Source organism: Lygodium microphyllum, chromosome 15 (genome assembly GCF_053477565.2).
Source record: "Lygodium microphyllum isolate KBCC chromosome 15, Lygodium_microphyllum_v1.1.10, whole genome shotgun sequence".
Lineage (NCBI taxonomy): Eukaryota > Viridiplantae > Streptophyta > Polypodiopsida > Schizaeales > Lygodiaceae > Lygodium > Lygodium microphyllum.
This window is the reverse complement of record NC_141149.1, coordinates 77,566,693-77,590,326: the sequence shown is the minus strand read 5'-3', so window position 1 is coordinate 77,590,326 and position 23,634 is coordinate 77,566,693. Positions and strand designations below refer to the sequence as shown.

Genomic DNA, 23,634 nt, shown 5'->3' with positions numbered 1-23,634 from the left:
GCGCAAGGTGTTTGACTGGGGGGCACTCGCAAAATGCACCGGCATTTGACCAGAGGTTTCCATTGCCCGTTTTTGGCTGAGGACCTACTGATCAAGCTGCTGTACTACCAGGGGGAGGTTGGTCGGGGGGATGAGGAGAGGTCCTGTGGTAGGTGGGGGCACTGGCGAGGAGGGGCAAATGCTGTTTTCTGGTGGTGGTGGGTGGGGCCGTAGGGTGAAGGAGGCGGGGGACAGCACGGGGGAGGTAACAAGGTAGGGGGGCATTGCGAAGGAGATTGCCTAGTGGGGGGGCAACAGGGTGGGGTAACCAGCTGGGGGCAGCGCGATGGAGAAGAGTGCCTAGTGGGAGGGAGAGGTGCAGAGCACCACAAGGGGTAGCAGGGTGGAGGAATGGGGGGGTAGGGATGCGATGGCAGATTTGTGGCGTGACGAGCAGGATCTAAGGCTCCCATGCTAATTGAATGCACCTTGGACTTTGTGCATTATAGACAGTTTTGGCAGAGTGTACTTCAATTTGCTAATTGTAGCAAAGATTTTTGCTGTAATTTTTGGAAATATTGAGATTTCTAGGTTGGTTAAGCTTGGACATTGCTCTTTTGCTTCTTTTGGCATTGGTTATCATGGCAAATCAAGGAGGTGATGTATTTACCTATGTATCCAAGGCGAACGGATTGGATGGTAACATGTACTCACTTTGGTCCTTCATGATGAAGAATGTGTTGATTGTGAAAAAACTTTGAGACTATGTAAGTGGAGATGAAGTTAGACCCGAAGTTGTGGCTCCTGCTACTCCACGAGGACGTGGACAACGGACACCCCAGCTTGTTCAGCCTGCTCCACTTCAGACACTTCGCTAAAGATCAATAGCTCAAAATGCATGGGATATACGGGATGCACAGTCTTTGTTGCTAATTGCATCGGCAATTCAGTGGTCTATCATCCCTCACATTCGATTTGCAACTTCTTCGTGAGAAGCCCGGTTAACTTTGGAGCAAATGTTTGCTGGTAAGAGTGAGACCCGCATCTCTTTCCTAAAGAAAGAGCTTGAGACACTAAAGATGGATGAGGGTGATTCTATGCAGGATCACTTGAACAAAATTCAAGACTTACGTGAGCAACTTATAAGTGTCGATGAGTACTATTTGGATGCACAACTGATATCTACTACATTGAACTAATTACTACCCTCGTATTTAGCTTTTCATAAGGCCCTAAACCTCACCGTGAGGATTTCCCCATAGTCAATTACTTTTCTTCAGCTAGTCAGTTTGGTTCTAGAGGAGGAGCAAACAAGAAGAAACAGTGGTGTGGATGTCATAGTCTTTGAGCAAGCTTTTATGGCAGGATAGAAGGGCAACAGCAGCCAAGTAAAGAATGCTCCACACTTGCCAACACACTGTTGCTCGCCATCGCATCTCCTCTCTCTCCCCCCTCCCCCCCCCCCCCCCCCCCCCGCGCCTGCCTACCATCACGCCCCCTTTCCCAGTGCTCCTGCCCGCCTTCACGTCTACTCTCCCCCTGCCCCCGTCACACCATCACGCCCCCCCTCCTGGCCGCAATAGTGTCCCCCCCTGCCTGCCTACCATCGCACCCCCTGCCTGCTCGCCATCGCATCTCCTCTCCCTCCCCCCCCCCCCCCCCCCCCCCCCCCCCGTCATGCCATCACGCTTTCCCCTTCTCCCGCCTGCCTACCATCACGCCCCCTTTCCCAGTGCTTCTACCCGTCTTCGCGCCTACTCTCCCCCTGCCCGTCACACCATCATGCCCCCCCTCCTGGCCGCAATAGTGTCCCCCCCTTGCCTGCCTACCATCGCACCCCCCTCCTCCAGTCTACCTGACATCATGCTCCCCTCCTCCAGTCTACTCGCCATCGTGCTGCGCCCAACCCTCTCTTGATGCATTGTTCCCTATGCCCCCCTCCCCCCCCCCCCCCCCCCACAAACTCTCCACCTATTATCTCTCTTCACGCCTCCCCCCGCCCCCCCTCTGCCCAGTTCCCCCTCCACGTTGTCTCCGCCTCCCTCGCCTTGCGGCCCCTCCACTGCTCGGAAAACAACACCTCCCCTGTTGCTCCCTCCATTTGAACAACTCTCCCCTCCTCCGGTATCACAGTTGGGTGATTGGTAGGTTCTCAGCAATAGGGACGCGCAATGGAAACCTCTGGTCAGACGCCGATGCATTATGTGAGTGCCCCCCCAATCAAGCACCTTGTGCATCATCCTCTCTGAGGAACAGCTCCTAGCCGTTCGTGCCACAGAGCTAGAGCTAAAAGAAACAACAATCTTTGGTCAGGTAGTAGGACATTCCCCATCCAGGTCCCAGCTTCAAGACTAGCTTCACTCCACTTTGCACATCGGCATAGCACAGATCGTGGAGGCAGTTTTCATGGGTTGAGGGATCTTCATGGTATGATTCACCTTAGCAGACGCAGCCCGTGAGCTACTAGCTAGCTCACCATATGCTTCCATGAAGGGGGTCATCTACATGGTCCCTTGGTACAGTGGCTTCACAGTGGAGGCATTCGTGCTCCACAATAGTTTCCTTAGACACCCAGTCACCCTAGTCTTCCTCGCATTGATAGAGTATCGCTAGTTAGTGAAAGACTTTGGACGACTCTTCGGCACCGTCCTTCCCGCTTTTTTCGCGAACGCAGTGACAGCCGCAAGAGTCCCAAAGGTACGAGTGGCAGTGAAAGAGACAAAGAATATACCATAGTTTCTAGAGAACAAGGTAGGAGGACACTCCTTCAAGCAGCAGGTTATTGTGACTGGGCAGACAAGGCAGTACCTGCGTTGCCATGACTTTGGGCGTCAGGTAGCAGATTGCATGCGCTTTGGAGCCGAGCTGGCTTCGCCAACAAGCCCACAGTGGACGCGGACGGCTTCACACAGGTCCAGAGATGTCAGAGAGGGAGACGGTAGGGGGGAACAGTCAGCCCTGCAGACATAGCTACGGTAGCAGGGAGCAGGAGCGCGAGCGTCCCCCGCCCGGCAGAACACGACACGGCCCCTTTCTCCTCGCCTCACATGGCAGGACCATAGGCCTACACATCCACCACCCACGGAGGCATCACGGAACTCCTCACCCAAGGGCCCACATCTCGGTCACCCTCCCCCTCCCCCCCCCCCTTCCACACGGTTCCCTTGCCGACCCTAGCCCATAGTCCCCACCCTCTAGGGCCAAACCCCCCCCCCCCCCCCCCCCCCCCCCAACACCCACCTTGTGTCTCCGATCACCCCACCATCACCCTCGCCAACCAGCCCCCCCTGATCCCCACCCAGTACAGGGGACCCCCCTCCCACCCACCTACCCTACCCAACAGCCCAACGTGAGGTGAGGAGCCCCATACGCCGACATCCTCCTCTCACCAATAACCTAGCCCTCCTCACGCAGCCACTAGCTCATCCAGCCAGGGCCGCCCGTCACACTTTCCTGAGACAGGCGCAGCTACTACCACACGAGTTTTTTCGTAGTGGGCTATGGTTTTACTTGAGAGTTGCGGAGCATGGAGAGTTTCCACTACCTCTCTGGAAGTCGGAATATTCATGATACGCAAGTCGAGGAGCGGCAAGGTCCATCTACTAGCACCATCAGATGGACCAAACTACGCTTTCTTCCTTCAGACTGCTCATACAGGAGACTGGACGATGACACAAATAGAGGAGGAGATGAGGAGCTAGGCAGTAAACCACATCTCCTAGTGGATGGGAGGAGGATTGGCACTTTTTCCCCAGTAGTAGCCAGGATGCATGATGGACATTAACTGGTGGGCTTGGGCCGGGGTCCCACATTTGAGCATTATCTTTCGAGCCCATTCACAGTGGAGAGCTCCAATGGATGTGATCGAGTGGCCCCTGGAACAAGCGGCCCAGTTCTATCAATGTACAGAGTCCTGCCTTTCAGCCTGGCTGATAGATGCCCTAGTGGTACCACCAGGTCCATCCATCATCACCATGGTCCGCCGCCCGAGGGCCACCATGGTGGAATGGAGTTTACCGTCGAGGCCTGTAGCAAAGCGTATCCGCATGTCCCATAGCTCCTCTTCTTCGTCAGCAGCTGCCACATGGAACACATGTTTGTTCACAGGTTCCCCCATAAGTTTACCCTTGCATCGTGGAATGTGAATAGTCTCCACTACAGTGGAACACGTGATTCCAGAAAGTTGATTGTTCAGCAGGAGCTGCAGCCTGCCCTTGCCGGACAGATTGACATATTACTTTTATAGGAGCACAAGCTCACTTCCGCTCAGGCCCAGCATGTAGGGAAGGTACTCCTAGGTAGTTCACACACTTACTGGGAGCACGCCATCGGTGCCCACCGCAGGAGTGGAGGCGTATGCACCTCTATTGGCCCGAGCTTCACCGCTTGTGTATGGGACCACCGGATAATTGTGGCACGAAGAGTTCTTTGGATTAGATTGGACATTGGGGACTCGTGCCTTGGAGTCCTCAATGCCAATGCCCCTACTGAGGTTAGGGCACATAGCAAGTTCTGGGTGGAAATCACAGCAGGACTACCAGAGGTGGACTCTTTGATTGTTGGAGGAGACTTCAACAACCTAGAAGCCTTAGAGGACCAGCAGGGCAGAGGCAGAAACTACTAGGGCATGGCTGGGGAGGAGCAAGACGCATGGGAGGTCTTCCTATTGGCAAAGTAGGAGCACGCGATGCTTGGAGAGACCCAGCTTTCCACAAGAGGGAGAGGTCGCTGGATTTCTCTTGGAGATACAGGCGGCTAGGAGGAGTCTTGCTAGAGTGGCTGGACAGGTTCTATGTGGGAGAGTGGGAATGCTCTCGTGGAGGCTAGGTAGGGCAGTTGGCTGGCACCACTCTGTCGGATCATTGCCAGGTTCTCCTAACACTTGACCCTCCAATATCTGTCCTAGACACACAATCGTGTCGGATCCTTGACTCGATCTATAGGACGGAGGCGGTGAAGGGTCAAATTGACCAGATTTGGACTAGGGAGTGGGACAGGAGGGGCCCGATCGTAGAGGAGGTTGCAGAGGTCCTAGGTGAGTCGAGCAGTATGTGCCAGGAGGTAGCCCTACATGACAGGTAGCAAAGCTGGGAGGAGGAGAGAGCACTGGCAAGATCTAGCAGCCACGCAGAGATTACTACAGGAGGCACCAAGGGATCCCATCCTCCACGCACAGGAGGTGCGCGCACAAGCAGCCATCAGTGGCCTAGAGGACAAGCGCTCAGAGTTCTCATTCCACATCTCAGCAAGCTTCTGGGCGCAGAAGGGGGACACGATGTGCAGGGAGTTTTTCCAGGTTCATCAGCCCCACACCTCAAGAGAGTAGATACGCATTCTCCGTCGTATAGCACCAAGCCTTGGATGTATCTCATGGGGAGCTTTCTGCTGGCAGGCAGTCAGCCAGGGTCATCACCTTCTGTATGAGGCTGGGATGCAGGACACGATATTCTTTATTGAGGTTGGGACGTGCACAGTGGTCGGCTTGGAGGCTCTGCTCAGAGTTCTCATTCCACATCTCAGCAAGCTTCTGGGCGCAGAAGGGGGACACGATGTGCAGGGAGTTTTTCCAGGTTCATCAGCCCCACACCTCAAGAGAGTAGATACGCATTCTCCGTTGTATAGCACCAAGCCTTGGATGTATCTCATGGGGAGCTTTCTGCTGGCAGGCAGTCAGCCAGGGTCATCACCTTCTGTATGAGGCTGGGATGCAGGACACGATATTCTTTATTGAGGTTGGGTAGTGCACAGTGGTCGGCTTGGAGGCTCTGGTCAGAGTTCTCATTCCACATCTCAACAAGCTTCTGGGCGCAGAAGGGGGACACGATGTGCAGGGAGTTTTTCCAGGTTCATCAGCCCCACACCTCAAGAGAGTAGATACGCATTCTCCGTCGTATAGCACCAAGCCTTGGATGTATCTCATGGGGAGCTTTCTGCTGGCAGGCAGTCAGCCAGGGTCATCACCTTCTGTATGAGGCTGGGATGCAGGACACGATATTCTTTATTGAGGTTGGGTAGTGCACAGTGGTCGGCTTGGAGGCTCTACCCATCTACCAGGTACTGGAGCCCACAGCAAACCGCTTTGACGTAAAGGGGATCGTAGGGAGTCTCACTGAATGGCATATCTGGAAGGTGCGGTATCAGGAAATTTTTTGGCGAAGAGAGACTTTCTGTACAGGCGACTTTAGCAGAGCTTTGGACCTCCATCATCCACTTTCTCCATGGCCGATGGGACCAGGTGTAGGGCACGAGTCTCGAGCTTGTCACGAGCGCTGTTTTCATTTCATGCGCACTTGGGGCAGCCCAGGACTTGTTTTTCGTGATACATGCAGGTAATCCCAGATGGCGATATACCCCCCCCCCTCCATGGCTTCTTGCCCCCATCCCCCCTATAGACTGCCTTGAGAGGCTTGTATACTTAATATATCTGTGACTCTGCATCAGCTCCAGCTAGTCTGTTGAGCATGAGCATTTCTTTGTATTCAGGTTTTTTTTGAAGTAATATAATTAGCCACACTTTATTTGCAAAAAAAAAAAGAGAATGCTTCGCAGAGCTCTAGGACTTCGGGCACTTCATAGGGTAATAAAAAACAAGGGGGCATGCAAGCCAAGAAGGGCAAATGCCATTATTGCAAGAGGCTAGGCCACTAGATTACTGAGTGTAGAAAGCGCATTGCCAAGGAGAAGAAAAAGGAGTTGGGGATGTCTGTTTCTGATGCTCCTTCCACTGCTACTGAGTCAACATCCTTTGTTGCAGATAGGGACTATTTCTTTTATACATACAGTTATGAATCTTCTTGGGCTGATAGAGCATTTAGCTCTACTGAGGATGCAAGCACTTGGTTTTTTGACGGTGGTGCTTCTAGGCACATTACATCTCACAGAGATTTATTTGCTTATGTTAATGCAGCTCTAGTTGGCAAGTTTGTACAATGTGTCAACAATGCATCATACCCTGTTAGAGATATTGGGGAGATTGTGCTCATAGCCATTGATGGCTCTATTCTCCATCTACATGATGCTTTGTTTGTGCGAGGTATAAATAAAAATTTGCTCTCTATTTCTTCTTTGGCACGATTGCAGGTCACCTTTGATGATGACAGATGCATGGTTAGAGATAAGGAACACATGACTTTGGTCTTGACTGGCACTCTATGTCATGGGTTATATGAGTTGGGTGCTCTTTCAATTGATCAGTCAGCGTACTTAGTGTCCACTCTTACTCCTGCTATGTTACAGACAGAGTTATGGCATGCTCACATGGGGCATGTAAACTGTGGTAGCTTGATGCTCTTATAGCATACACAAATGCTAGATGGATAACCTCTTTTGGACAGACCTCTCCTAAGCACTTATGCGAAGGATGTATTTTGGGGAAAATGCATCAATTTTTCGTTTCCCCGTGATGTTGCTTTTAGAGCCACAACCAGGTTACAATTAGTGTACTCAGATGTATGTCGCCCTATGCAGACAAAGTCATTGGGTGGATGTTACTATTTTGTGACTTTTATTGATGACTTTACTCGCTTCTAATGGGTCTATTCTTTAGTGAAAAAGTCAGGAGTGTATGATGCATTTTTGGCTTTTGTAACACTTGTTGAAAACCAATCTAGCTGTAAAGTAAAAACTTTCCGTTCTAAGTGAGGGGGGAAATATATGTCCTCTATACTGAATTCTTTTTTGAAGCAGAAGGGCATTGTTCATCAGTTCACTATTGCTTATACTCCACAGCAGAATGGAGTTGTAGAGAGGAAGAATTGGTCACTCGTGGAGATGGGAAGATGTATGCTGAAAGCAAATAGCTTGCCACATAGTTTTTGAATAGAAGGCATTATGTGTGCTTGCCATGTTTTGAATAGATGCCCCACCAAAGCATTAAAGAATATTACGCCTTTTGGGGCTTGGAACAGCTAAAAACCTTTTGTTGGGCACTTTCATACCTTTGGGTGTCTTGCATATACACACATTCCCTAGGTACTTAGAAAAAAGTTGGATAACAAGGCTGACAGATGTATTTTTGTGGGATATAGTAGTGAGAGCAAAGGCTACAGATGATATGATCCTGTCTCTAAAAAGATATTTGTTAGTAGGGATGTACTCTTTGATGAAAAATCAGAATTATCCCTTGCTGGTTTTGACACATATTAGGCTGCCCGTCATGTATTTGAAGGACTGCTGCCCATTTCATTTGATGATTCAGCTGGAGTTTCAGCAAGCGAACTTAATGTTCAGCCAACTGCTCCATTGGAAAATGCAGAAAATCAGCCATTGGCTAATCTGAATATTCCGCAAATTGCTGAATAAGAGTTTGTGCACAGTTCAGGAGGCAAGACAAATGTTTTGATGGTATTTACAGACTATGAAAGATAGTCATTTGGATGCTCCCATGGCTGGTCGTACTAGAAGGCAAGCTCGTATGCATGATATTGCACATACCATGGAGTTTGTTATGGCAGCAAGTACAGTTAATGATAAGGAGCCTGAATGTTTTGAGGATGCACAACATACTGTGCATTGGATGGCAGTAATGCAAGCTAAATTTGATTCTATTATTAAGAATCAAACATGGGATTTAGTGTCTTTGCCCATTGGAAAGAAAGCCATTGTAACGTGTCTGCTTGTCCGCTTGTGGGACACGTCTTAGCAGCCCATCAGGAAGAGAGTCTAGAAAGCGCCGCCTGGCACTCGCAAGGAATGTCACACGGTTTGCGATCTAGGTCTTCCCGAGTCAGCCCCGAGTAGAAGTGTCCGGCCGTTCCCACTTAGGATCGACCTGAAGTCAGGGTTCCTTTCCTACTAGCAAAGTCTCTAGGAAGTAGCTAGCGTCGAGCTCCAGATGAACCACTTTGCGTAGGAACAACAGAGTCGAAGCGGATTTATGTTGCACTTGGTTCGTGGAGAATGGGGAACGAGAGGGATGCGAAGCTCAACCTCTCTGCCCATAAGGCATAGTCCCATTCCGTTTCCCTAAAATAGCATAACTCGTGGTTCTAACTCTATTGACGCTAGGTCTTCATAGTCTCGTTATCACGTCTTTTGAGAAAAGTTCCCAGCTAACCGGGGCCACCCTTCCGTAAGACGGACCCAAGTCACGTCCACCGCACTTTCTTTGGTTTGCTTAGTTATCTAATTACCTACCACATTATGTTTGACATGCAAAAGCAGCTTGCTTAATTAATTAATTTAATCACAGATTCCTTCACGCAACTTAGGCACTGATACAAAAACAATGTCAAGCAAGTTCCTTTTTCAAATATCCGATCTTTATTTATCATAGTCCCGGAATACATCAAGTATCATGCCCGAAGGCTATCCCAACAATCAACAGGATTGCTGCTCCAAGTTCCGCCCGTAGACTAGTACACGGGCCTCGAGATCCCATCTCGAGTCACGTCGGCCTCTTGTGCAGGATCCGAAGGCAAATAATTTACGGCCAGAGCCTCCCCTGGCACCCAAGCATCCTCCCGCTCCAAGCAGCACCCACGGAGAGACCTCTCGCGGCGGGTCCGGTCCATATACCCGGCACGGCTAACAAACCCCTTGGATAGGGCCAGGCAGACAGTCGGAGGTAACTGAACCTGCCTCTCCCTCCAGGCTTTTAATCTGAAGCATTAAGTGTTTTGCCTTGAATTAGTTCCTTGAGCAAGGAAATTCAAACAATGTACCTAAGTGTACAATCACGATCATTTCGAAGGTCGTTTATACGACCAACTGCTAAGGTGTGATTCCTTTTTCCCAGATGCTCCCAACATTTGATCCTGGATCGTTCACGACTTGGCGAGATCCCAAGGGCTTGGCAAGCTAGGTTGCTTGTTTCCCCTTTTTCTTCGGGTTAGGGTTTGTATCCTACCGACCCTAATTATCCTTACCTTAGGTCTCCTTGTGAGATAGATCATGGACAACCCCGTCGTCCTTGGTTGGTCAACTTGCTGGTTATCTCCTAGATCCCTTGTAGTACTTACGTACCTTTATCTTTGATCTTAATTGATCAAGATTGTCTATCCCCTTGACCATGGTTGGTCAAGATGATTCGGTTTAGAACAGTCCTACTCCATCTTAAGTATAATCTTCTTAAGCCCTCTTAATAATACTCACAGGCGCTTAAGCTTTTACCTATCCCTCTTGAAGTTACCAAGGACTTTGACATGGGACTTATGGATCTCAGTCCCATTTGGTGAATTACAAACAACGTTTGAATTCTCCCAACAACTTTAATGCACGCAACGTAATGTCATGCTTTCATTCCAATGCTTACAATTTTGTTATAATCCATACGATATTTTATGCCACACATGCGAATGTAGTCTCTATGCATGCAATCTTACATTATCCTCTATGTAATTATTTACACGATCTATAACCTTCTTGAATGATCTAACTTTATGTGATCATTGTATGAGTCTAACTGCACTTTAATCTTTTCTGCAGTTTATTACATGTACCTTAGAATCCATCTTGCGATATGGAGATGTACTTTGTTTCTTCAATGTCCTCTGAAATGCATTTTATGCAAGAACTTGTGCAAGGAACAATGCACTTTATGCAAGAATTTATGCAAGAATTTTTGGTAAACCTTTTACGAAAAAAAAAGAGAGAGAAGCTTCTGGAAGCTTCTTCTCCCCCCTCCTCAAAGAGAGGTCACACACCCCTCTTGTCATTTCGGGAAATACGTCCCTCTCCCTTCAATCTCTTCCTCCACTCAAGGAGAGGCGGCGAATCTTGCATAGGAGAGTGCGAGAACTCTATCACTCGTACACGCGTCTTGGAGTATGGCCCCGAAGCGTAGTTCCACAAAGATGGCCGAAAACCTTGCAAGTGTGGATGGAGGTTCGAAACAAGGCGGCTCCGCAACCGTGAACGGTTCATTAGACATTAATACCGCTGGAATCAAGACATCACTCCAAACCCAGGTTGTTCTATTATTAAATTATAGGTTATAATTATCACGGTGAAAAATCATATTCACATGCATCACATTAATTGCGTGATTGATAAGTGTTGAGTGTTGAAATGACTTGTTTTTTGGCTGATTTTTGTTGTTTTTGAGAGCTGAATGGTTGATTTTATGGGATGATTGATTGATTTGGAAGTGGTTTGAGAGTGTTTTGGATGATATTGATTGTGTTTTGGAAGATTATGATGTTTGTTGATGGTTCTGTGATGTTCTGATAGGTTCTGAATGGTTCTGTATACCTTCTGTTTTGTTCTGTTTTGGTCTGTTTTTTATCTGATTGTCTTCTGTAAAGAGGGATGGAGTATTGATTGATGAAGAATGAGATATTGTGAAAGCTTATTGAATGTTTTGTGAGAGTTTTGGAATGGTTTGAGAGTGAGTTATGTAGTTTTGATGACCTTCTGTAACCTTCTGTAGGTCTTCTGTAGAGCTTCTGCTTCTGTTCTGTTTCTGTTCTGTTCTGTATTGTAGCTGTTCTGGTACTGTTCTGTAGACTGTTCTGTAAGTGTTCTGTGGAATGTATGTGTGACTTTGGGAAAGTTTTCTAGCCTTGGAAAGAGGTGAATACAAGTGCAAAAGAGCTGAAGGAAGTGGAAGAAGTAGCTGTTGAAGACTCAAGAGAAGACTAGAGTGAAGTGACAGTAGTGAGCTGTGAAGAGACACTGTAGTGGCTCTGGTGACCTTTCATATCAGACATACCTCTTGGGAGGGGTATCCACGACCTAAGAGTGATTATTGAGAGTGATTTTGAGAGATTGTAGTGAGGATATGATGTATGACTGATGGAGTGTGTGAGAGAGAGTCAGAGATAGCCAATTCTATTGAAACAAAGTGATTGTATATGAGAGATTGAGAGAGAAGACTATGAAGATATTGAAGATGAATACTATGTGATGTATTTCCATTCAAAGATGGTGTATTCTTTTGTTTTCTTTGTGATATTGATGGATTATGTGAAGATGTTGAAGAATATGGTCGATTCTACTAAAAACCGTGGGAGATTTACATGATGCTGCATGAAGATTTGTTGTGCCTGGTGTTCTTTTCTTCATTGTGATCATATGAAACATGATAAACAAGCTTGTTGATGTTACAAGATAGATTTTCTTGCAAGAGAATTCCCTTTTCCTTGGTGTTCCTTTCGGGGCTCCATGTTTTTGGTGCGCAGCCGGGAAATCTTGCTATCAACAAGCACCAGAAGAGGCTGAAAATGAAGGAATTGGCATTGCCAAGAAGAGAAGAATTCAATGGATGTTTGTAAAATTCCTTCTTCCACTGAAGAGTTGGAATTTCTCATAATCAAAGCCACTTTCCACAAGAAGTTCATCCCACAATGGCGGAAACACATCACCATTATGATGCATGCTCTATGTGGTGGACAGTTTCCTCTTTCTGTTGAAGCAGCAGAAACTTGCATCTTGGTGGCAAACTGTTTGGAAAAAAAAAACTGAAGAGCAGAAACAGAGAGAATGAACATCCATGGAAGATTTGACATTCATTGAAAAGTTTCCAGACATCATCAAGTGGGAGATTGTGAAGAAGCTACAGGAGTCTTGGTCTGTAGAGGTTCACAGAGACAAGAAGGAAAAGAGTTGGAATTTGTTCGTAGATGCTCAACAGCAAGATACATGGGATGCTTGGTGTACTGATAATCTTCTGTTTGTTCAATTAGCAACCCACTGGAAGTTGGTAGACAGAGTGTTTTTCACAACATACACTATTGAAACCATCAGAAGCTGGCATTACTATGATGATGGCACCACCACCATGCTCAGACGTATGCATTTTGACACCTTCAGAACCGAATACCTTCCTCTGTGCAGTGGCATGAAAGCAGAATTTAGGGACGTTGAGAGGAAAGAAGTAGAAGAAATGTTGGCAAGAGAGTCCTCCAGAGACTGAAATCTTCTGTTAACCCTCTGTGGAGCACTAACAACATAGTGGAGTCAACCCCCTGATGAATGACGCAATAAAAAGGCAAGCGTTAGAACGAGTCCAGAGGTACGTAAGAAGAGAGAAAGCAAGAATCAGAGCCGAGAGCGAGCTCGCAGCAGAAGCCGCCTTTGACGCCCTTGCGGAACTCTTTACAGAAGTCCCAATGGCACATCAAGCCCTTCCTCCTCCTGCTGGAGGTCCACTTCCAAGCCAGATCCGTCCTGGAAATATTGATGACAGACCAGCGAATGTAGTCCCATTGCCAGTTTTTAAGGGAGAGTACAATGAAGACCCCGATCTTCATGTAGCAGAGTTTATGGTAGCGTGTGTGGCTAACAATGCCAGAACCCCTGAGCATTGGTTAGCGATATTCCCCGCCACTTTCAAGGGCGCGGCGTTTCAGTGGTATGAGAGACAAGCAGCAGGAACTTTTGGCACATGGGACGACCTGAAGTTGGCCTTCCTCACTAAATTCAGGCGTGAAGGTTTTGAAGAGCGGATGAGAGAGGAATTTATGAACTTAAGTCAGTCCTCTGGAGAAAGAGTGGAAGCCTATGTCTCACAAATGGAATCCATCCTGAAGAGATGGACTAACCATAATCTAGATGATGGCATTCAGAAGGGAGTGTTTCTCAGAGGATTACAACCAGAAGTCCGTAAGTTTGTGGAGCTACAAAGACCAGCCACCCTGCAAGCTGCAACAGAAGGTGTAAGACTGTACGATGAAGTGGAAGCTAGACTAGCAATGAATACAGGAAGAGGAGTCCTACCTCCTTTGGTGCCAGGAATGATGTACCCACCAAATGCAGTCCCAGGGACTGTTCTCTATCCCTACCAACAGATGCCCCCGGTATCACAGTACAGTGCACCAAATCCACAGTGGCCACAATCCATGCCTCAAATGATGGTTCAACCACAACAACCATGGTCTCAACCAATTTCCTCAATGACAAGTCAGCAGCAACAGTGGAATCCTACCAACTGGAGCCAACAGCCAACGGTTCAAACAGGAGCTCTGAATCAGAACCAGAACAGAGACTCCTCTATACCAACCCAACCAGTTTATGCAGTGATTACAGAGACTCCTCAAAACCCTCCTGCCAGTACGTCCGGAGGAGAAAGCTTGAAGGATTATTTATCCAACTCAGTTGCAAACATCAAAAAGGAGTTGATGGATGTGATTACAGAGCAACTACAGACGCTGAAAGTGAACACCGCTAGCATATCCAACGTTGCAGGAGCAGGAAGAGATGTGATGCGGTCAAATACTTGGTGTGGTAAGTGTCATCAAGCAGGCCATTTAGCCACTGAATGTACACGGAAACCAACCATCCCTGGAGCCTTCTGTTCCTACTGTTTGCGGAAGAATCATACAGAGGACATTTGCTCTCTGAAGGAGATGCATGATAGGAGAAGAAAGGAAGAAGACGCAAGATTCAACTTGCTGGAATCCAAAATGACAACACAAGATATTGGACCCAAGCCTAGAGAGTTTGGTCCCAATTTCGGACCCAGAAGATTTCCTTCCCAAAGTTACAGAGGAAGACAGTCTGGCGGTGGTCAGAGATCAGAAGTGGAGTGTTACAGATGCGGAGAAAAGGGACACATCTCCCCAAATTGTCCAAATCCTCGAAGGTCAGTGGATTACAAGCCCTTATGCAGTCGTTGCAAAGGAGAAGGCCACACTGCAAAAGACTGTCCAAGCCCAGCCCCAGTGAAAAACAGTGCTACTGATAGTCCGTCCAAGGCCCAAGAGCCTACCTCCAATTTGGTGGAATTGGAAGTTGCTGCCATCACGCGTGCAAAGCAGAAGGAACCACCTATCCAGAAAGAAAATAACCCTCCTGCCAGAACAGTGAAGTTCAATCTTCCACCAGAAGAACAGAACGGAACAGAGCCTAACAGTGCCGTACAGAGCCCTACAGAGCCACAGAGAGTTACAGAGACAGTTACAGAGACAGGACCAGAGGTCCAGGACACAGAAGAGGAGAAAGTGCCACAAGTGGCAGAAGAAGTTCCTGTAATTCCTCTGTTGGAAGAAAGAGGAAAAATGAAAATGGGTGTTGCCCCATTCCCTAACCGATTAGAGAAGCCAGTGGATCCTATTAAGGAATACGATCTGGTCAGAGATCTAGATACCTTCAGACCAAACCTCACATTCCGACAATTATTGTTGTTGTCTCCCAGTTGCCGGAAAAGGTTCAAAAGTATATTGACGAAAAGACGTGGTTTAAGGATTGCTCCCTCTACAGTGACAAAGTCCAACAAGGCTTCAGAGCCTGTAAAAGAAGTGGATGTGGCTAACGCTTTCCTAGATCCGGGTACTCCAGAGACTGGCGTATGGATAGAAGGTTGCTTTATTTCAAATGCACTGATTGATGGAGGTTCATCAGTAAACATTATGACGGATGTGACGATGAAGGATCTAGGCCTACAAGGTGTACAACCAACCCAATGGCTCATCAGACTGGCGGATCAGAGCAGAATCAAGCCTTTGGGCATTCTCCCATATGTGAAGACTACAGTGGCTGGAAAAGATTATTGGCTAACCTATCTGGTGGTGAAGCCAAACTCTTATGGTACATCCTATCCTCTGTACTAGGCAGACCATGGCTTTTTGAAGCCAGAGCAAGGACGGATTGGTTCAAAGGAACCTTGACCTTAAGTCGAGGACCCAACAAAGTGGTGCTGAAACTGTATGGTTCTCAAAAAGGACATGGCTCCACCTCCTTGGAATTATCTTCTGATTCCCCTAACGAGGCTACGGATGGAACATCAGCATACGAAGATGCTGTCAAACAGATCCTTCCTAAGAAAACAGTGGCACATTCCTTAACAGTGGATACAGTAAGCCGACTTCCAAAGGATGCAAAGCCATTATCAATGGGTGAATACTTCCTGCCTGAACCAGGAATGACTTCTGAAATCACTTCTGATAGTGAGATAGAGGCATGGATGTACTGCTCTCCCTGTTATATGGCCACAGCAGAGCCAGAGATAGAGGCAGGAGAGGAAACGGAAAATCTGTTCTTCTGTTACAGAGCTCCTACAGAAGCAGAAGCAGAGACAGAAGCAGAAGCAGAAGCAGCAACAGGAGCAGACGCAGAAGCAGAGACAGAGACAGAAGAGGTTGAATATGATATGGACGAAGAGAATGATGAAAGTGAGCCAGCAGGGTCTATCCCACCTGAAAAGGATACATTTGAGGAAGAAGTTCCAGAAGCATCAGAAGCCGATGAGCTCATGCTATGGGACAGAATGATGATGGTACCATTTGGTCTGGTAAATGGATCTTCTATGCAAAACCTTTATAAGAAATGGATTAAGAAGAGCAAGCCGTCTTTCAAGTGTGGCTCCTGCCGTCCTACCCCATCCTTGCCCAAGAAAGATGATGATGATGCACCGTGCCAACAAGCACCAATCCAACTAACCCAACAGGCATCAGAGGGTCCCTGTTATGTGACGTTCCTGGATGTATCATCAGAAGATGAGTCTTCAAGCCAAGAGGTAATTAATCTTGAAACCAAACCCGGAACGGCTTTAATCCCATTCCAACATCTTAATGAGCAACCTAAGTCTCCACCAAAAGAAGAAGTTGGATCTAGTGGGACATCAGAAGAGGACATCACTCCCTTGAAGGAGTCGGATCTGTATCCAGAAGCAGTCTGCGGGACCTTCATCCGTGAAGTAGAGGGTGAAAGGCAGTTAACCTTTGTGGATTCAGAAGGCACTGAACGCCACTTGAAGGTGGGTAGCAGTCTCCCAGAAGAGGAGTTGTCAACTTTGTACAACTTGTTGAAAGAAAATTTGGACGTGTTTGCGTGGTCTTACAAAGACCTAAAGGGGATTGATCCCACAATATGTCAACATCATATTGACTTGGAGCCTGATGCCAAGCCAGTACGGCAACGACAGAGGCGAATGAATCCGAATTATTCCACATTGGTGAAAGCGGAGCTGCTGAAGCTTCTGGAAGCCGAGTTCATCTATCCAGTGGCAAACAGTGAATGGGTTTCACCCATCGTGGTTGTACCCAAGAAGAATGGCAAATTGCGAATATGTGTGGATTTCCGAAAGCTTAATTCCAAGACAAAGAAGGATCACTTTCCAATTCCTTTCACAGACCAACTGTTGGACACAGTGGCAGGACATGAGCTTTATTCTCTTCTGGATGGGTTCAGTGGATACAACCAAGTGCAGATCGCAGAAGAAGACCAATCCAAAACAACCTTCACCACAGAATGGGGGACCTACGCTTATCGAGTGATGCCATTTGGGCTTTGCAATGCCCCTGCTACTTTCCAACGCGTCATGATGGCTGCATTTCAAAATCATCTGCACGACTTCATTGAGGTATATTTGGATGACTTCTGTGTCTATAGTTTGATCAGTGAACATTGGGGACATTTGGAACAATGCTTTGACCGATGCCGGGAGTATGGGATTTCCCTCAACCCCGACAAATGCATCTTTGGGGTCTCTTCTGGAGTGCTGTTGGGCCACATTGTCTCAGCACAAGGGATATCAACAGACCCTGCAAAAATCGAAAAGATCTCAGCTTTGACAGCACCCACCAACCTCAAACAGTTGAGGGGATTCCTAGGCCATGTGGGTTACTACAGAAGGTTCATAGCCCATTTTGCGACAAAGGCAACCTCCTTGCACAAGCTCCTGAGGAAAGATGCAGAGTTTACTTGGACGGAAGAATGTGACAAAGCCTTCCACACTCTGAAACAGTGTCTGATAGAGGCACCCATTCTGCAACCTCCTGATTGGACGAAAGAGTTCCACGTACACACTGATGCATCAATTGAAGGCTTAGGCGCAGTCCTTTGCCAAAAGGGCTCCTCGAAGCTGGATCAACCGATCTATTATGCAAGCCGAAAAGTCACTGATAGGGAACGAAACTATACAGTGACAGAGCTGGAGTGCTTGGCAATGGTGTTTGCCCTGGAGAAGTTTCGCCATTACCTCCTATCTACCCACTTTAAATTTTATGTGGATCATGAGGCCCTGTCCTTCTTGATGAACAAAGCAGATGTGAAAGGACGAATGATGAGATGGCTCCTTCTATTCCAGGAGTTCGACTTTGAGGTGGTTACTAAGCCTGGTCGTTCCCATGTTCTGGCTGATCATCTGTCGCGTATCCCACAAACTGCAGACGAGGAGCAGGATGATCCAGACCTCCCTGATGCTTCCCTATTCTTGGTGGAAACTGTAACTCCCTGGTATGCAGACATTGCCAATCTGCTGGCAACCCAACAGTACCCTCCTGGTATTTCTAGTCGGGAAAGGAAGAAGCTCATGCTAGAATCAGCCCCATACACCCTGCTAGGCGGTGCACTGTACAAGAAAGGCAAAGATGAAGTACTCAGAAGATGTGTTGCAGGAGACGAGATTGGGATTGTTTTGAAGGCTTGCCACGACGAGCCATGTGGAGGTCACTTTGCAGGAGAAGCTACAGCCAGGAAGGCTCTGCTAGCAGGATATTGGTGGCCTACCATTCACAAAGATTCCTATGATTACTGTAAAAGATGTGATGCTTGTCAAAGAATGGGGAAACCCACGAAGACAAGTGCCATGCCATTGCAACCTATCCTTCCGTTGAAGCCGTTTGAGAAGTGGGGCATTGACTTCGTAGGTCCAATCGATCCTCCTACCAGAAGGAAGCAGAATAGATACATCCTCGTATGTACGGATTATGTCACCAAGTGGTGTGAAGCTAAAGCCCTAAAGCGGGACGATGGTAACAGCGTGGCCCTGTTCATGTACGAGAATATCATCACCCGTTTTGGCAGTCCCTTAGAGCTGGTAAGTGACAGAGGCACTCATTTCCTTAACAAAGTCATGGAGGAGTTGACAGAGTTGTATAAGATCCGCCATCGCAAGTCCACTCCTTATTACCCTAGAGCCAACGGCCAAGTCGAAGTCACCAATCGCATCCTCTGCTCGATTCTGACAAGGACGATTGCCGCACATCGTCGTGATTGGGATGATCGACTTACAGAGGCCCTCTGGGCGTACAGAACCTCCCATAAAGCAGCAACGGGACAAACACCTTTCCAGTTGGTGTATGGAACAGAAGCTGTTTTTCCTGTTGAACTGGAACTACCCTCTTTGAGAGTGGCGATCAAAGAGCGTTTGGGGGATGACGATTCACTGCAACGCCGTCTCTTGCACTTGGAATGTTTGGACGAAATTCGCAGGATGGCTCTACAGTGCATGGAAGCCACGCAAGCTCGACGCAAGGCTTACCATGACAGCTTCATCAAGCACAAGGAGTTCAAAGAAGGTGATTTGGTCCTAGCCTATGATTCACGCTTTGGCAAGTTTCCTGGCAAGCTTCAACAGCGATGGATGGGCCCCTATAAGGTACTTGCAGTCAACCCTAATGGCTCTGTCCAAGTACAAACTGTTGATGCCTCTGATGATCCCTTTCTGATCAATGGATATCGCCTGAAGAAGTACTTCCCTCCTTGGGGATCTTGACAATTACGGACACTTGATCCTTTCCCTCGTTGGCGCGGCATTGTACTTCTTATGATGCTACTTCTGATAGCCGTTCTTCAAACACTCCTGATAAAGTGGACGCAACCCTCTGTCCCCTCAAAACCCCCTTCCAGCCTTGATCTCTTATCCGCTATTTTCCACCAGCATCAGTGGAGAGGTTGGTTCTGACACATGGTTTTTCCACCATTCCCTTGTTCAATTTGAAGAAAAAAAAAAGAGAGAAAAACAAAACATATCGGTCATGGGAGAAAAGGACTTAGGTCCCTGTCATGACGACCTATTCTTCGAGAAAAGGTGGAAACACCCTCGGGAATAGGGAAAAAAAAAAAAAAAAAAAATCTGTTATAAAAAAAAAACAAAGAAGAGAAAAGGAAAAAAAAAAAAAAAAAATCTGTTATGAGAGAAAAGGAAGCAGTTCCCTGTCATAGCAGGCCTCGTTCCAAGAAAAGGTGATAAACACCCTTGGGCGAGAAGCTGGCTGTGGAAAAGGTGGTAACACCCAGCAGTCCAGAAAGCGGATTCATTGATTGATATTCCTAGGATCCAATTCCGAAGCTGCCTCCCTTGGTACGCTGTGTCCTGGGTCTTTCTGCAAAGTGACTACCTGTCCTCTACTAGACGACATGTTCCTATCCAACACAATGTTCGATTTGATGGCTACCTCCCTGGGTACGCCTCTTCAACAACTAATGACGCGATCTTCATCGACAAACAATGGAGTGATGTGAGCTTTCATCCTAACCGGATGGGGATGTGAGTATGGTTGCCCTCTGTATCTATCAACCGAGAGTAAGACAGAGGGTGGGGCGAGTGACCAATCTTTCCCTTCCAATTGAATGAGAGGTGAGAAGTGTGAATGGAGTGTTGTATGCACGGGATGGGCCTCTCAATGCACAAAGCACGATTTGTTTCTGTGCACTGCACCATAAGGCTCCCTGGCCTTCCTTCTCGCACCGTATGCCGGCACAGGGCGGGATGCACTGTTGCACCATCAAATGCGCACAAGGCATACACTTTTGCACAAGTGACTGTGAGGATTACATCAATGGGTTTCAGGAAAAGGCTGCCCTCCTGTATCTATCAACAGAGAGTGAGACAGAGGGTGGGCTGAGTGTGACAGGAGTTTTTTCAATCATTTACCGAGAGGTGAGATTGAGGGACGTTACGACACTTGGAGTCAGGTATGTTCCCGTTTCCCTATGCACCCACGGGATGGGTCTTTACCATCAACACAAAACACATCACCCTGTGCTGTACACTGCACCATAAGGCTCCCTTGCCTTCCTCCTTGCACCTATGCCAGACGGGTTGGACGCACTAATGCACCATCAATTGTGCACCCTGGCATACTCCTTCTACACCATTCCCCCTTGTCGATTCCTCAACCGGGTATGAGATATGGGTTTTAATCATTCTTTCTCGTGTGATATTAGTCATGGGGCGAGTGACTGTTCTTTCATTTCGTTTGAGTGACTGTGAGTTGAGTGCAATATCCCTCATCATCGACAACGAATTTCCTACGATTCCTTCCATCAGCTACCTCCCTGGGTGCTGCCGCGTGGTCCCTGCCATGACGAACGTGTGCTGTAGAGATGCCTTGGTCCCTCCAGCGCCGACAACAACACTGGACGTGCCATCGCCACTCAACCTTGATTCTTGACGAAATGGGCCAAGTTTTTCTAACCCTACAACTTCTGTTTCTTAGTGATGTTCATGTTTTAAGTGTGGGGAAGTTAGTGGATGGTCTGTGGCGTGGTCCTAGGTTCCTGTTGTTCGGTTAACCCTATCCGTTAAGGTCTTAAGTGTGGGGACGCGTCCCTGCGCGTCTACATTGCATACCCATCTGCATATGCCTTATCTTGCTCATGCATGAATGCCTTGCCTTGCTTTTATCCTCCTGGGGACCCTTCCCACCCACCCGGTTATGTTCCATCCACCCTTGGGGCTGTTCCCTTGCAGTTCTCCTTCATTCCCTGATTTTGCGGTCCTGTCCTGTGAATGCATCCTACGCTCACCAAAATCCAAATCCAACCTTATAGCCCTGTTCCTCCCATTGTACGGTCCATTTTTCCTTTTTACCTACCCCTGTTCCGGTGCACGGTTTTTGAGTTATTAATTTTTGAACCATTTTGTATAATTTAGCCGGTTTTCCATGTGAACGCGCTTTTCTTGCTTCAGCACCGTGATTTGACCTCATAGCCCTGACCAAAGCTTTTCCCTTGACATTTTTCCTTTTTATTCCACATCATTTCGATACACGGTTTGTCCGTTATTAATTTTCCGGCTTTTCGCGACTTTTTCGTGCGTATTTTTGACATTTTTCCATGTGAACCTGCCCTCTTTGCATCGGAATTCCAATTTGATTTGACAGCTGTGTCCCCCGTGCCTTCCCCTACCTTTTTCCTTTTTCCTCCACCCTTTTTTGACTTTTGGATTTTTACTTATTAATTTTTAAATGAGTTTTCGGGAGTATTTTTGGAGTTTTTCCCATGTGTACCCCTCCTATTTCCGCCGGAACTACGTTTTAACGTGATCACCCTGTGCCACCCCTTCCTGCGGACATTTTTCCCTCTTCTTGCATCTCATTCCGGTAAACGGTTCGTCCGATATTAATTTCCGATCCCATTTTCGGGTTTGTTTTTTGGGTTTTTCCCGTGTGAACGCGTCTTACCTTCGTCGGAATTCTGTTTTGACAGGATAGGATTGTCGGGCACATCTTTTTGCACCGTTTTCCTTTTTGCTGCACCTCATTCCGATGCACGGATCTTTCGATATTAATTTTTAAATTGCGTTTTTGGTTCGTTTTTTGTGTTTTTTGCACGTGACCGCCCTTTTACCCCTCCCGGAACCCCCGTTCCATATTTTCCCTGTTTCCCTCCTGTCATCCTGTCCACTTTTTGTTTTTACGCTATTTCGTTTTGACATCCGGATTGGGAGTTATTAATTTTTCTGTATTTTTGCGTTTTTTTTCTTGCGCTCGTTTTGCGCGTGAACGCGCCCGTTTTTTATTTCACGCGTCTCCACGCGCCCCGGTCGTGTGCGCGTCCCCCGTACCGTCCTCCCCGTGTCGTTTCAATCCCGTCACGGCAAATTTTTTTACCCCGCCCCGCGCACGTGCGCGGGACGGGGATCCGTCCCCTCTTGACCCCGCCCATCCTCCCTTCCCCCTGCCCGCCCACCTTTTATTTCAAAAACCAAAAAAAAAGAAGAAAAATAATAAATATTTCAAAAAAAAAAAAACAAAAAAAAAAAACAAAGGGGTACCCCTCCCGCCAACCGTTTCTCTTTCTTCTCTCTCTTTTTCTTTCTTTCTCTCTCTCTCTCTCTGTGCGTCCACCTCCCGTCCTTCTCCCTCCTCCCTCTTCTCCCTCCATCTCCACCTCCCCTCCTTCTCTTCTTCTCTCCACCTTCACTCCTTCTCTCCCCTTCCTCCCCCCACTCCATCTCCTCCCGTTCTTCTCCCTCTCCTTCTTCTCCTCCCTCTTCTCCCTCCCCTCCACGACTCCCTCCTTCTTCTCTGCTTCTCTTCTCTCACGCCTTCTTCTCCTCCCTTCCTTCTCCCTTTCCTCCCCTCCTCCTACTTCTTCTTCCTCTTCCACCTTCTCTCCTCCCTTCTCTCCTGCCCGCCATCTCTTCCTCCTTCTTCTTCCCTCTCCCTTCTTCTTTCTTCTCTCTCCTCTCCCTTCTCTCTCCTCCTCCTCCCTCCCTGCCCGCCATTGCTCCTCCCTTCCCTCTTCCTCCTTCTTCCTCCCTCCCCTCCTCCCTTTTCCTCCCCTTCTCCTTCCTCCCTCCGTCGCCGCCGCCCGCAGCACCTTCGTCGCCGCCGCCCGCAGCACCTTCGTCGCCGCCGCCGTCTGCACCGTCGCCGCCGTCCGCAACGCCGCAGTCGCCGCCGCCGTTTGCACCGTCGCCGCCGCCCGCAACGCCGCAGTCGCCGCCGCCGTCTGCACCGTCACCGCCGCCGCCGCCGGCTCCTCTTCCCCCACCTCCAGCCTCCACCTCCTACCCCACCTCCTTAGGTTAGAAGCTAACCTAAGTTAACCATTAATTAACTAACCTAAGTTAATCACTAACTTAACTAGACTTAACCTAACTGACTTAGGTAAACATTAACCTAACTGACTTAGGTAAACACTAACCTAACTGACTTAGGTAAACATTAGCTTGACTTAAGTGATTTAAGTGATTAATGTGACTTGTGACTAATGTGACTTATGTGATTTATGTGACCAATGTGACTTACTTAATCACAAAATTCA

At 47.9% G+C, this 23,634-nt stretch overlaps 1 protein-coding gene across 1 annotated transcript in view; it reads left to right on the top strand.

Moving 5' to 3' along the window:
- The window catches only part of LOC148024691 (uncharacterized), a 253,797-nt gene that overhangs the window by 129,718 nt on the left and 100,445 nt on the right, over positions 1–23,634 (top strand). The gene's annotated exons all lie outside the window — the stretch shown is intronic.